Genomic DNA, 14,994 nt, shown 5'->3' on the forward strand with positions numbered 1-14,994 from the left:
CAACACTCCCACCCAACTTGGTGTCATCTGCAAACTTACTGAGGGAGCACTCGATTCCCTCATCCAGATCATCTATAAAGATATTGAACAAGACTGGTCCCAGAACCGAGCCCTGGGGAACACCACTCGTGACCGGCCGCCAGCCGGATTTAACGCCATTCACCACAACTCTCTGGGCTCGGCCATCCAGCCAGTTCCTCACCCAGCGAAGAGTAAACCCGTCTAAGCCTCGAGCCGCCAGTTTCTCCAGGAGAATGCTGTGGGAGACGCTGTCAAAGGCTTTACTAAAGTCCAGGTAGACAACGTCCACAGCCTTTCCCTCATCCACTAGGCGGGTCACCTGGTCATAGAAGGAGATCAGGTTGGTCAAGCAGGACCTGCCTTTCATGAACCCATGCTGGCTGGGCCTGATCCTTTGGCTGTTCTGCAGATGCCCTGTGAGCACTCTCAAAACCAACCGCTCCATAATCTTCCCTGGAACAGAGGTCAGGCTGACAGGCCTGTAGTTCCCAGGATCCTCCTTCCGGCCTTTCTTGTAGACGGGTGTCACATTGGCAAGCCTCCAGTCTTCTGGGACCTCCCCTGTTAACCAGGACTGCTGATAAACGATGGAGAGTGGCTTGGCAAGCTCCTCCGCCAGCTCTCTCAGTACTCTCGGGTGGATCCCATCAGGCCCCATAGACTTGTGGATGTCCAGGTGGCTTAGCATGTCCTTGACTGCTTCCTCCTGGATTATGAGGAGTACATTGTGCTCTCCATCCCCGTCTTCCAGCTCAGGGGGCTGAATATCCTGTGGATACCTGGAGTGGCTATTAAAGACTGAGGCGAAGAAGGCATTAAGTACCTCAGCCTTGTCCTCGTCCTTGGAGACAATGTTCCCCGCCATATCCAGTAGGGGATGGAGATTCTCCTTGCCTCTCTTCTTGTTGTTAATATATTTGTAAAAACATTTTTTATTATCCTTTACGACTGTGGCCAGACTGAGCTCTAGCTGGGCTTTTGCCTTTCTAATTTTGTCCCTGCTTGACCTAACGAGATCTTTGTACTCTTCATGAGTTGCCTGTCCCTTCTTCCAGAGGTGATAAACTCTCCTCTTTTCCCTGAGTCCCAGCAAAATCTCCCTGTTCAGCCAGGCCGGTCGCCTTCCCCGCCAGCTCTTCTTACAGCACATGGGGACCGCCTGCTCCTGCACCTTTAAGATTTCCTTCTTGAAGACTGTCCAGCCTTCCTGGACCCCTTTGTCCTTCAGGACTGTCTCCCAAGGGACTCTCTCAACCAGTGACCTGAACAGGCCAAAGTCTGCCCTCCGGAAGTCCATGATAGCAGTTTTGCTGAGTCGTCTCCTTACTTCACTCACAATTGAGAATTCTATCATGTCGTGGTCGCTAAGCCCAAGACAGCCTCCGACCACCACATCTCTCACCAGTCCTTCTCTGTTTGTAAACAGCAGGTCCAGCAAGGCACCTCCCCTGGTGGGCTCACTCACCAGCTGTGTCAGGAAGTTATCCTCCACACACTCCAGGAACCTCCTAGACTGTTTCCTCTCTGCCGTGTTATACTTCCAGCAGATGTCCGGTAGGTTGAAGTCCCCCACAAGAACAAGGGCCAGCGAATGCGAGACTTCCGCCAGTCGCTTATAGAATGTCTCATCCGTCTCTTCATCCTGGTTGGGTGGCCTGTAACAGACTCCCAGCAGGATGTCTGCCTCATTGGCCTTCCCCCTCATCCTTACCCACAAGCACTCTACTTGGTCTTCACAATCTTCGATTTCTATGCAATCAAAACACTCCCTAACATACAGAGCCACCCCACCGCCTCTCCTTCCCATTCTATCCCTTCGGAAGAGCTTATAGCCATCCATTGCAGCACTCCAGTCATGAGAAGCATCCCACCATGTTTCTGTGATGGCAACTACGTCATAGCTGTCCCGCTGCACAATGGCTTCCAGCTCCTCCTGTTTGGTGCCCATGCTGCGTGCATTGGTGTAGATGCACCTGAGCCGGGCTATAGATTTCAACTCTGGCACGTTGAACCTACCCCTAGGTTCAACTCTAGTGAGCCCGGTTTTAGCCCCTCCCCCCTCCAATTCTAGTTTAAAGCCCTCTCAATGAGGCCTGCCAGCTCATGAGCAAGAATCCTTTTTCCCCTCGGCGTCAGTTGCACTCCATCATTTGCGAGGAGACCTGGTGCCGTGTAAACCGCCCCGTGGTCAAAAAACCCAAAATTCTGACGACGGCACCAGCCCCTGAGCCATGTGTTGATCAGGTGTGCTTTCCTGTTCCTTTCAGCGTTCTTCCCCGTCACTGAAGGGATTGACGAAAACACTACCTGTGCTCCCGCTCCATTGACCAGTCGCCCCAGTGCTCTCAAGTCCTTTTTGACTGCCTTCGGGCTTCTTAGCGCAACCTCATCGTTGCCAACCTGCATGACCAACAGCGGGTAGTAATCAGTGGGCTGAACCAGACCAGGGAGTTTTCTGGTGATGTCTTTCACCCAGGCCCCAGGGAGGCAGCAGACTTCCCTGTGAGTTGGGTCTGGTCGACATATTGGGCCCTCTGTACCCCTTAGGAGGGAGTCACCTACAACAATCACCCTCCTCTTTTTCTTAACTAAGGATGTCTTGATGCGTGGGGCTGGTTGACACACCCTAGGCACCCTCTCGGACGGACCTTCATCAGGGTCCTCATGTTCCTGTCCCTCATGTTCCAGAGCCCCATACCTGTTGTGTAAGGGCAGCTGGGACGGTGAGGGAGGCCGGGAGGGAATTCGCCGACCTCTCCGAGGAGGGACCTGCTTCCATTTCCCCTCATCTCTTAGGTCCTCTCCTTCTGCCCGGCAGCAAGAGGGCAGGGGATCTCCTGCTGCTTGTGGAGCCTCCACCAGCTGCCCCTGCCTCAGGGCCGCCAGGGAGTGGCTCCACCAATCTATCTCCCTCTCACACTCCCTAATGCTCCTCAGCCTCTCCACTTCCTCTTTCAGCTCTGCCACCAGGCTGAGCAGGTCGCTGACCTGGTCGCACCGCACGCAGGTAGCGTCCCCATCGGTCTCTGGGACAACCGACAGGCTCAGGCACTCTTTGCAGCCGGGTACTTGGACAGCCACGTGCCTGAGCGGGAGCTCCGTCTGTGTCGCCACAGTCTTTCTGGCCCCGGTTTTCAGCCGAGTGGCGACCATGGCTGCGCCTCCTCTGGGAGGACGATGGCCACTTGTACTGTACCACGCCCGCACGCCTCCCCTGCACGCGCGAACTGCCACGCAAACTGACGCGCTACGCCCTCCTGACGTGCCACGCCCTGTTTGCCCACCCTGTTCGCCGCGCTCCGGGTCGCTCGCGCTCCCGGGGGCTGCTCTTGTAGGCGAAGGGGTTTTGGCCGCCGCCGCCCTGGGCCCCGCCCACGCTGAGTCAGAGCTGCCGCTCGTTAGGAGCCCGCTCCGCCGGCCGGGGGTCGGGGGGGGGAAGCTGGGGCACTCTCTCGCTCCCTGTGCTGCCGCCTTCGCGGTTTGGCCGCCTCGGGAAGGCTCCCCCGGCGCGATCCTTCGCTCCGTAGCCCTTCGCCTCGGTGGCTTCCGAACAGAAGAAAGCTGAACAATACTAGGGAGGACGTGGAGGGAGGAATCCTTGCAACATCTTGCTATTGGCTTAAGCATGATTGATAATATGCCGTGTGTACAAAGCCTATGAACCAATAGACAGGATGGCTATGGTGTGTGCAGCGCACCTGACCAGTGGGCGCATATGCCATAGGCTCCCTATGCTGAGAGTTAGCAACAGAGGCGTGTTTTGGCACTCACTGGTCACGTGTGTCAAAACTCGTTCCTCTGCAAATGTATAAATACCGGGATTTCCGAAGAGCAGGGGGACCGCTGTACAGTGAGGCCACCATTGCCTCCATGGGGACGCCCACGTAAAGCTGGCACCTACCGACTGCTACCTTCAAACTTCATTTCAAAAGATGCTGGAAACTGTAAATTGACCTTACTAAGCATTTTTTCTGAATACCTATAGTCAGACCATGTTTATTTATGCCTCTAAATGAAGATTTAAGCATCCCATTTGTGGCTCTCAGTTTGAAATGTTACTTTACCTGTCTGAGATTTCACATTACCAGCTGATCCCAACTAGAATTCCGGAATTGTGAGTTTAATCTATTAACTGTGCTGCACTGTGACTAGTAACACCTGGCATGTACAAATGTACCCAGCTGAAAAACAGTCACAGATTTGTTTTGTTTCTGTTACTTCTGGACAAAATTTTTTTACAGTAAAGACAGAGGGACATAAAGTATTTTGGGTAGTGTTGCTTGCACCCAATCTGATAGGCGAGATATCTTCAGAGCAAAACTGGTTTGAATACAATGTGTTTAATTTTCCTGCACAAAACAATGATGATAGGGGATATTTTTTACATGCCATGTTAATTTTTCATGTTGTTTATTCAATCTTTGTGCTAATCGTTACTTTTAAGTAACCTCAAGCCTCAGCTTACACAGTATGGAGTAATACCTGAGGCTGAAATTGTGTATTTAGGACAGAAGCTAGAATCTCAGTACTCTGTGTATAAAAACTGTGTTCAGATAAACATAAACACAAAATTGGATATCATTTATACAGATGCTGAGCAGCTATCTCCAGAAATATGAGCTCATCTAAGTTGTGGCCTCATCAGCTCATCAGTTTGGACTTTCTCTACAACATCTCAACTCTCTCAGACTCTTGCATACTCTAACCAACATGCACTACCAGAACTCACCGCCAACTACCAGTTTGTTATTCATATCCCCTCATTTAAAATTCACCTATGCTTTTGGCCCACTGGGCCTAGAAAAGTGAAAGAGAATCTGAGTAAACTCAAGTGAACTTAACTTACATAGACTTATATATCACCTGTACGTTTGGCACCGTCTCCTAGAATGATGTCAGAAAATGAGCCAAAAAGAATTCATGTCACTTTGGATGTTACAGGACATTTACCAGATGTTATTTTTAATATTGTGTCCAAACCAACCAGAAGACATGGAGGATCCAGGATATTCTCCTACTAACAGGTTTTTAAATATTCTTAAAGTGCTGTTCAGTTCAGTTCTGAAAGGGAGTGATGTAAAAATGACACCTTATTCTGCATATCTGTTCTTTGTGCACAGAGCTGGAGTCATATCTGCTGCCTGCAGAAACAAAATTTATGCTTTACTGTATTTTTCTTCTTTTAGTCTTGCAGAGCATGCACAGCAGAGAACAAGCTGATTTCTAACTATAGACAAGTTTTACATGAGTCTGCATACATGTAACCAAATATACAATCCAAGAATAAGGCATTATTCTTATTGATGTGATGGAGACGATAATCTTACCACCAAAACATGAAGTATTTCTAATGAAATGCGAGGCAAAAAGTATAACCTAGCTTGAGGACTACATATATTGTTCTACATAACAGTAGAAAACTCTTTGATGAAAATATAGATTTTTGGAGATAATTCATAACCACCCATTCAGAAATTGTCTTAATCCTGACTGATGTGAGAGGAACAGTCTTATATTCCAGGACAGCTGCATGCATCTGAAAGTGCTCTGCCCATAAAAGAAATCAATGCTAGGTATAGATTCCAAAATGTAAACAACTAATTGGTCTTGTTCACTTTTTGGTTTTCTCTTTCTTTCTGTATTCCATTAAGGAGCTTATTAACAGAAACAATCAGTTTTTCTTCATGACAGGTGAGTCACTGAAAAGTGTTTTAATCAATTACACAAACATACACACAAAATCTGCAGTTAAGTCTAATTAGTTCATGTTCTGTTACAGGCTTAGTAATTATTAGCTCCTTTTCTGATTGATATTTTCAATATCATTGCAATAATCATTATATAGAGCTTTTAATGTAGTATTTAAGAATACAAGTCCAGCACAGACAATGTATTCCCACTGGTATGTAGGCTTGTTGCCAATTTGCATCCCTTCTACAATGATGGCTTTGCACCAACAGAAAAAAAAAGTTGATGTTTCAAAAACAAAGCTATAAATAATATACAGCATTTTATGCAAAAGTCAGTGAAATAAAATTTGTCATAACCTGTGCGTTTTGAAAAATATGGTTTTCAAGTACCTGCAGGTGATTTTTGACATTAAATATCTTTCTTCTTTTTAATAATACATTTTAAATATACAGTCCACAGTCAGATAAAAATTCTCATAAAATAATATTTGTACTTTAAACTGTGGTTAACATAAGAAAAATCCTCAAAAAAAGACTTATGGTGAAAAAGACATAGAAACTAGTTTTAATAATGTCAACACTATTTGGGCATTGAAAAGACTTTTAGCCTACTGTCCTTACTTTCTTACCTGAAACCCACCATTATCATAAGGAGAATCATACAATGTAAGCTTTTATTAAAGAGCAAGTGTTTTAAATAAAAATATTTTAGACTAAAACCTACAGACATGAACTTGAGTTCCAGCCTTGTCTCCTTTGTTTACCAGCAAGAGAAGTGCCTGTGCTACCCAACATAATGCAGAGACATCTGGTGGCTGATGGACACAATGCAAAGAGGCTTTTCAGTTGGGAGAGCTGGAGGAAGTCCAGCAGTGACTCCCCTGGAGACACACCTTCCAGGCTCTCCTGTAACCTTGGCTGCTATGTGCTGTTTACCTGCCTGTACGTGGGGTCTGCCAGCTTTGTATCACTGTTCTGGACTCAGGGGTTTTCCTTTGGTCTCCATTGTCTAACAACCATCAGTACAATTGGCTGTGGTTGCTCTCAGTTTCCCATAAAGCTCATCAACTAGAAAATGAGTCAAACCTCTCTCTAAACCAGCACCCAGCAGGCTCAATTTGAAGGCATCACAGTTTAGTCCACATGTATTCCACTAGCAAAAGTCCTTCTCTTAAAACGTGTTGGGATAGCAGGTCCTTTGTGACTAATCTCCACAGGCTCCTTCAGCTCTGGAGCGGGTAGCTACAAATTAAGCCAAAGGCATCAACAGTCATATGTTCATAGGAGCAGGAAAGAAGCCAGACTTCAAGGGAAAAAAATGCAACTTTTCTCTCTCTCTGAATACACCCCTAGACTACCTCTGTAATCCCTCGGTTCAGCCAATAAAATCATACTTGCCAGAAATAAACATGCTAAAACAGGAAACACTAGAATCTTTGGGGAGGTAAAATAGCATTTTTTAATTGACAGAATTTAAAATTTATTTTGTTTTAAAGTAAAATAATTAAAAATATTTTTATTTCAAATAAAATATAAACATCCACATTTTTACGTGATGAGGTTTAGCATATATAGTAAGGTAGAGATTCTTAATGCAGTCCTATACTCCATTGGACACAAAATTCATAGAGGTCTGTTTTCTTGCACAAAGACTTTTTCTTTTGAAAAATCTGTATAAATGAATCATCAGTTCTAGCAGCCATGGCAGTGCAGCATGAGGAGCTACCACAAACCCAACAGTTTTGAAAATTCAAGAGCTCTGGCTGAAATCTAGCATGTCTTTAGTATAGGGTCATCCTTGTTTGAAGCTTAACAAGACAAAGTCTAAATGACCAGGTTCTCCTATCAAACTAATTGTTGCCTGCTGGGTGTTCTAAAGCTCTTCGGGTTTTGGGTTTTTTTAGTTCTCTGTGTACAGTAAATGGGTTATAAAAACATAATTATCTTCTGTGAAACTGAACAAGATACCTTTACTACGTGTAATGAAGGACTGCATATCTTCATCCATTTTATTAACAGCCAGAATTTTAATGGTTCTTCTTTATGTGAATTCAGACTTGTAATGACTCTGCCTTACACAGCATCAGGGTAAAGCTAAAAGACCCACTTAGGGAGGGGGTACTAAAACATGACTGGACCACGGTTCCCAAGATCACCATGGGAACATCAGTAATGGCTTCCCTACCAAGTAGCTTCCCACAGGATCTGGGCAGACTTGATCCAGAACTGTGGGAAACATTGTATTTCATAGCATTGTCCTGCAGAGGACAGTGAAACTCCAGTGCTTTCAGGCAGTGATGCCTGGATCTCAAGCAATGCCTGGAAAAGGGAGAGGTGATTTATAGGGAGCTGCCAGACCACAGGGCTTACCTCATATATAACCACAAACACAGACAGGTGTTCACGTACTGTATTGAACAGAAACAGAACCAATCAAGCCCTTCATTATTATTTTTCAGGTTTGAAACCTTGATTTGATGAACCAAGGTTTCATCAGAAGGTACTCATCAATTTGATGAGCGCTGAACATGGAACTCCAGGCTCCAGGAAGGAAACAGGTCTGACAAAACCCTTACCCCAATTCAACATTGCCCTGGAATAATCTTAGTAAAAGCATAAAAATACAATAATGATGCTGCTACAAAGAACCTTGTATTGTGGTTTAACCCCAGTCTAAGCACCACACAGCTGCTCGCTCACTCCCCCCACAGCAGGATGGGGGAGAGAATTGGAAAAGTGAGAAAACTTCTGGGTTGAGATAAAGACAGTTTAATAGGGAAAGCAAAAGCCGCGCACGCAAGCAAAGCAAAGCAAGGAATTCATTCACCACTCCCCATGGGCAGGCAGGTGTTCAGCCATCTCCAGGGAAGCAGGGCTCCATCACATGTAACGGTTACTTGGGAAGACAAACGCCATAACTCCAAATGTCCCCCCTTCCTTCTTCTTCACCCAGTTTTATATTGCTGAACATGACATCATATGGTATGGAATATCCCTTTGGTCAGTTGGGGTCAGCTGTCCCAGCTGTGTTTCCTCCCAACTTTTTGTGCACCTCCAGCCTACTCGCTGGTGGGGTGGTGTGAGAAGCAGAAAAGGCCTTGACTCTGTGTAAGCACTGCTCAGCAATAATGAAAACATCCCTGTATTATCAACACTGTTTCCAGCACAAATCCAAAACATAGTCTCACACTAGCTACTATGAAGAAAATTAACTTTATCCCAGACAAAACCAGCACACCTTGTTTTTCATACAAAATTTATTATTTCTTCCCTTTTTTGTTAACTCCTGTTTTTAAACCTTTAAGCTTTCTCCTGTGCACTAGTCACTTCTCGTTTCTTATATTTCTTGCATGGCCTCTGCAGGATGTTCAAAGTGGTGAAACAGGGTCTGCCTCTTCCTCTTCATCCCTCTATTCCCCAGCCACTTCTCACCAGTGCAGGCAGATGTTAGGATGAGGTAATAGGTGTGGCATGTACACAGCCTTTCACAATGGCCTATTGGCTGCATATCCTCACCATAAAAATAGAAGGCTGCAAACACAAATATGTCATGGGAGAGAGGAATTTAGTTTTAAGAAATAGAGCCCCAGGTAGGAACTTTTAGATTGCTTTATTTATGCTTCGGACAGGCTGTTCATTTGTTTGTAATCTATATATTCATATTTTACAATTACTTTCTGCTGTTTCCTGGATGTTTCTTAATTTACTAATGAATCACTGCCAATGATTCTATTGTGCTGGATACTTGGTAAGTGTCTTCATTTCTGTATTGAGCTCAAGCATCTGGGGCTCCCCAAAAGAAAGCTTAACAGACAACACAGACTTTGCGCCTGAAAATCTGCATTTACACTTCATTTGGGAGCTAGTTTGGGCTTGTATATAGAATGGTACTGTAGGATGAGGTTTTGACTCTCCAAAGTTTTACATATCAGTCCCTCTTCAATATCCAGGTTTGGCTTATCTTTAAAGGACTGCCTAGACAGAAAATGCAGCTTTACGGGTAGAAGGTGAACAGAAAGTTTGGTTCTTTCTGTATGACTATCTATAACAGAATGAGGGAGAGTGTGAGTCTGGAATCATTACAGTCCTATGCCACTGCAGGTCTTTCTTATGCAGACAACTCTTCGGGATCTGGGTCAGATTTCTTTTGTTTTTATCTTTGCTTTTTCTGTGATCAAGAAGATCTGATCACTGGGCTCTTCCAGTCTTACTCATACATGTTCTTTCCTATCGATTGCTTCCTGTGGTTACAAGTATCTTTATTTAGGGAGGGCTCCTGAGTTTTTCAGTATCAACAGCTTTTTATGATTTTCCTTTTATTTTCTGTTAAAATAGAGTAATCTAGACCAGTTCGCTGAGAAACAGTTTAGTTGTTACAACTTGTTATACGTCTATTACATTCAAAAAAGGTGGCATGGTGTTTAATAAAATATGTACAAGGACATGTCTCGGTCCTGCCACAAGACTGATGGATAAGGGTGATCTTTCCCCTGAGTCTCTATACCTACAGTTATCTCCAAAAGATAAAACAGCATACCAACCTCTTCTAATAACTAGAGTCATTATTATCAACCAGCACTCCTTGCACATTTTTATCTCCCCTCAATCTTCTAGTTTTGTTCTCAAATCATGGCCATATCCAGCTGTGAACCTTGTTTTGAGAATTGCTTAATTTAGTTTGAATGAGATCAGCTTGATGGAAATTGCTTTAGGTTTAGAAGCATTTTTGTTAATCACAGAAGTCACAAGTTCCTAGTGTAGCTATATGCATATAATTCATTGTGGGTTTGCATTCTTTTAAAGCCAACCTAATTGCTTCCTACTTCCACTGCAAATTGTGAAAGTATCATAACAAAAAGAGAGGCGTTAGTCTGGGCTCCAGGAGGCTTCAGTATGAATGGATATATCAGCCAGCTGTACTCACTATCTTCCACATCAGTATTGATACCCCAGAGTACTGCAGAGTCTTCTAGGCTTTTTGCATTCATATGTGAACCAAAGACTTCTGTAAGCTCTTAAGCAAGTGTGTAACATGCATGTGCTACAGCTGACCCACATCATGTATTTCTGTGACTTTTCCAACTTTCAGACTCGCTAAAATCTAATGATCTCTAGCTCTTTTGAGTGCAGAGGCAATCCATTCTTAGTTGGAATATTAACACCAATGTAGTGATGCCCACCTGAGTCTGCAGATAGCATGAAACAGTGGCTGAGTGCTGTGACTTTTACTAGCCTTGATGATGTGTTAGCCTTACAGCACAACCTTTACACTTCAATGTCACCATAATCATTGAATGACTGTTCATTTTGTGCCTAGACTGGCCTAGGAGTAAATTCTGGGTTGAAGAACTAAACTTTTACATGGAGGGAAATTTTTCTTAAAAAGGAGACTGACAAAAATCATGGAAGGAAAAGGAGAGGCGAAGAAAAAAAAAATAATAAAGGTCCCCAAAAAAGTACTCTCTTTTTTTCTAAAGAGAAATAAATTTTACTTGAATTTACTGATTTTAAAAGAAAACTACATATCAAATTACAATATCAGAGTGGTGAACTTCTGACTTGTGGACTGAATCCAACCAGTTCATTCAGACTATGGTTCTCTCCTTGGTGTCTTCTTTCACAGCATGTCCTGGACAGCCACCCTTGGTTGGTTTTGTTCTTGATGGTTTACATATCCTTCTTCTGTCAAAAGACTGGATTCACATAACCAAATACAGGTATCCCTCACCATTATCACACAACAGATATACCTCTAGTCACAGGCTAGGGGCAATATTTCCAAAGAAGAGGGCATACCCCAACTAAAATATTGTTCTTGTACTATAAAAAGTGAGTAGTTATTTCCCCATGTGGATATTGCCCTAAGCAGCATGGCAACTGTAGAGACCTGGATTTCTGCCATAACCAAGGAATAACCATTCAGTGCAGAATCTGACAGTTTCTTCTAGATGAGTCTAACCTTCCTCTGTTTTAAAATTCAGGCATCATAAAATCATAGAATCTTTGGGTTGGAAGGGACCCCTGCCATGAGCAGAGACATCTTCAACTAGATCAGGTTGCTCAGGGCTCTGGCAATGGGGCATCGACCACCTCTCTGGGCAACCTGTGCCAGTGTTTCACCACCCTCACTATGAAAAATTTCTTCCTTATATCCAGTCTGAATCTTCCCTCTTTTAGTTTAAAACCATTACCCCTTGTCCTACCACAACAAGCCCTGCTAAAAAGTCTGTCCCCATCTTTCTTATAAGCCCCCTTTAAGTACTGGAAGGCTGCAATAAGGTCTCCCTGGAGCCTTCTCTTCTCCAGGCTGAACAACTCTCTCAGCCACTCCTCATAAGGGAGGAGCTCCAGCCCCCTGATCATTTTTGTGGCCCTCCTCTGGACCTGCTCCAACAGGGCCATGTCTTTCCTGTGCTGAGGGCTCCAGAGCTGGATGCAGCACTGCAGGTGGGGTCTCACCAGAGCGGAGGGGCAGAATCACCTCCCTCGACCTGCTGGCCATGCTTCTTTTGATGCGGCACAGTATACGGTTGGCCTTCTGGGCTGCGAGCGCACATTGTCGGCTCATGTCCAGCTTTCCATCCACCAGTACCCCTAAGTCCTTCCCGGCAGGGCTACTAGTAATAGTCTGAGGGCCGCATCAGGCTAGGAACTTTCCTAGTGATGTCCTTAACCCAGGCCCCAGAGAGGCAGCAGACTTCCCTAAGAGAAGGGTCTGTCCGGCATATTGGACCTTCAGTTCCTCTCAGAAGGGAGTGACCTACAACTATAACCTGTCTTTTCTTCCTCGTGGGGGTGGTCCTGATGCAGGGGGTAGGCCTTTCTGACCTTGGCAACACCTCCGGTGTAGATGGACCATCCACAGACTGGCCTTCCACATCCAGAGCCTCATACCTGTTGTACAGAGGCACCTGGGAAGGCGAGGTGGGCAAGGAGGAAGTTCACCTGCTGCCCCGAGCATGGACTTGCCTCCATTTGCTCCTTCCCTTTAGCTACTGCCTTCAGCCTGGCAGGGGGAGGATACAGGACCTTCTTGATCTTGGGGTTTTTTTTGGTGGCTGTTCCTGCTTCTGTCTCAGGGAGGGCAGAACATGGTTCCACAAGTCCATCTCTTTCTCAGACTCCCTGATGCTCCTTTCTACCTCCTCTCGTAGTTCTGTCACCAAGCTGAGCAGATCCTCCACCTGGTCACACCTCACACAGCTGCTCTCACTACTGCCATCAGTTACCAGTGAGAGGCTCTGGCACTCTCTGCAGCCTGAGACCTGGATGGCTGCATGTTTCCATGGGAGCTCTGTCTGGGTTGCCCACATCCATTCTGGTGAGTGCAGAGAACATGGCTTTCCACCGGGTGGCTACCATAGCTAAGCTCCTCCTGAGAGGGCAATGACCACCAACTGAACTCACCTCTTGAGCTGGTGGGGCCAATATGCCCTCCCTGCGTGCCCTTCCACGCAAACTGCTGCATGACGCCCTGACTGATGCGCCATGCTCTGTTTGCCTGCTCTGTTAGCAGCACTCCTATTCCTTTGCCCTCCCCAGGCTGCTTTTTATAGGTGCGGGCCGCCATTGCTCTGGCGACGCCCAGGCCTCGTCAGCATCTCCCACGAGAGCTGCCGGCTCCTGGCGGGTCTCTCTGCTGCCCTGGTGTCTCCCTGCCTCAGGAAACCCCCTGTGCGCCAAGATTTGCTGCTGCGCTGCAGGTCGGGCCGGCTCCAGAGCAGCTCCCCTTGGCGACTAACCTTGGTGACTAATCATGAGAAAGTAATAGGCAGTTCATTTCACTTGCTGTGCTGATAATTCATATATAATATAGCTGTTCAATTGGTGAGCCAAAGCATCAAACATACCGATATTGTGCACACACCTCTTCATCTCCTTTGGTTATTTTCTGTTCCATCATCACCAAAGATTTTTTTCCAATTCCATGTTTCATAATAGGAAGGAAGTGAGCTGAAGAGCTATAATGGTTTCCATCTAAACTGCTCTCTCTTCCTGCACTACAAAAACTAACATCCCTTTGCCAACATTTGCTTAGACATTTTTCAAATCATAAGAAAGGAAATTATGGGAGTGAGAATACAAAAACAGAGCAAAATCCTCTTTTTACCATAGTGTGCATCGGAAATGAGTGAGTTTCCTACTGTTCAGAACATACATGTGAACAGCGGGAGACAATGAATGCTCTAAGGACTGTCTCCTACCTGCCAACACAGTAAAGCAATCAGAAGCAAGAAGGCTGTTTGCCTTTTTCGAAAAAAGAAAGAAAAAATAATAAAATCAGTCTTTCTTGAGAGCTTGAGGCAGAGTTCTTTATTTTCATCTCTCCTGTGATCCACAATCTCATTGGACTTTTAAAGTTACATACAGTACCCTTTCCTCTGTGCTTTCTCGTCCTGGGAAACTACAGTTGCTTAGTCTTCCCTGGAATATGTAAGATTCCCAAAGCAGAAGTCTTTAACAATGCTGTCGCTTGCACAAAGAAGCATGCAAGGAGTTCTGTCAGTTCCATTACATTGTGTCCTGGTTTCGGCTGGGATAGAGTTAATTTTCTTCCTAGTAGCTGGTATAGTGCTGTGTTTTGGATTTGGGTTGAAAATAATGTTGATACCATACTGATGTTTTTACTTGTTGCTAAGCAGTCAAGGACTTTTCAGCTTCCCATGCTCTGGCCTGCCAGCGAGAAGGCTGGGGGTGCACAGGAAGCTGGGAGGGGACACAGCCAGGACAGCTGACCCAGGCTGGCCAAAGGGATATTCCATACCATACGACATCATGCCCAGTATATAAACTGGGGCAGTTGGCAGGGGAGGCACTGCAGCTCGGAACGTACCTGGGCATCAGTCAGCAGGTGGTGAGCAACTGTATTGTGCATCACTTGTTTTGTATATACTTTTATCATTATCATTATTATTATCATTATTATTTTCTCTTCCCTTGCTGTCCTATTAAACTGTGTTTATCTCAATGCACGAGTTTTACCCTTTTTTTTTTCAACTCTCCTCCCCATCCCACTGCGGGGGGGGAAGAGTGAGTAAGAGGCTGCATGGTGCTTTAGGTTTCCTTTTTTTTTCAGATTTGCTTTTTTCTTAACTACACACAGCATTTGCTAATGGGAGTTTTGTGAAGAACAAAAAAAAGAGGAAGGGAACAAAATGTGTATGGGCAGGTATACGGGAGAGAACACTAATACAACCTGCTCACAACAGAAAAAGTAGGGTTTTCTTTATATGTTGGCATTACTCAAGAACTGAGCTATGCAAAATATCAAGTTCTGGAGCAC

Source organism: Phaethon aethereus (assembly GCF_964289735.1).
Source record: "Phaethon aethereus genome assembly, chromosome: W".
Taxonomy (NCBI): Eukaryota; Metazoa; Chordata; class Aves; order Phaethontiformes; family Phaethontidae; genus Phaethon; species Phaethon aethereus.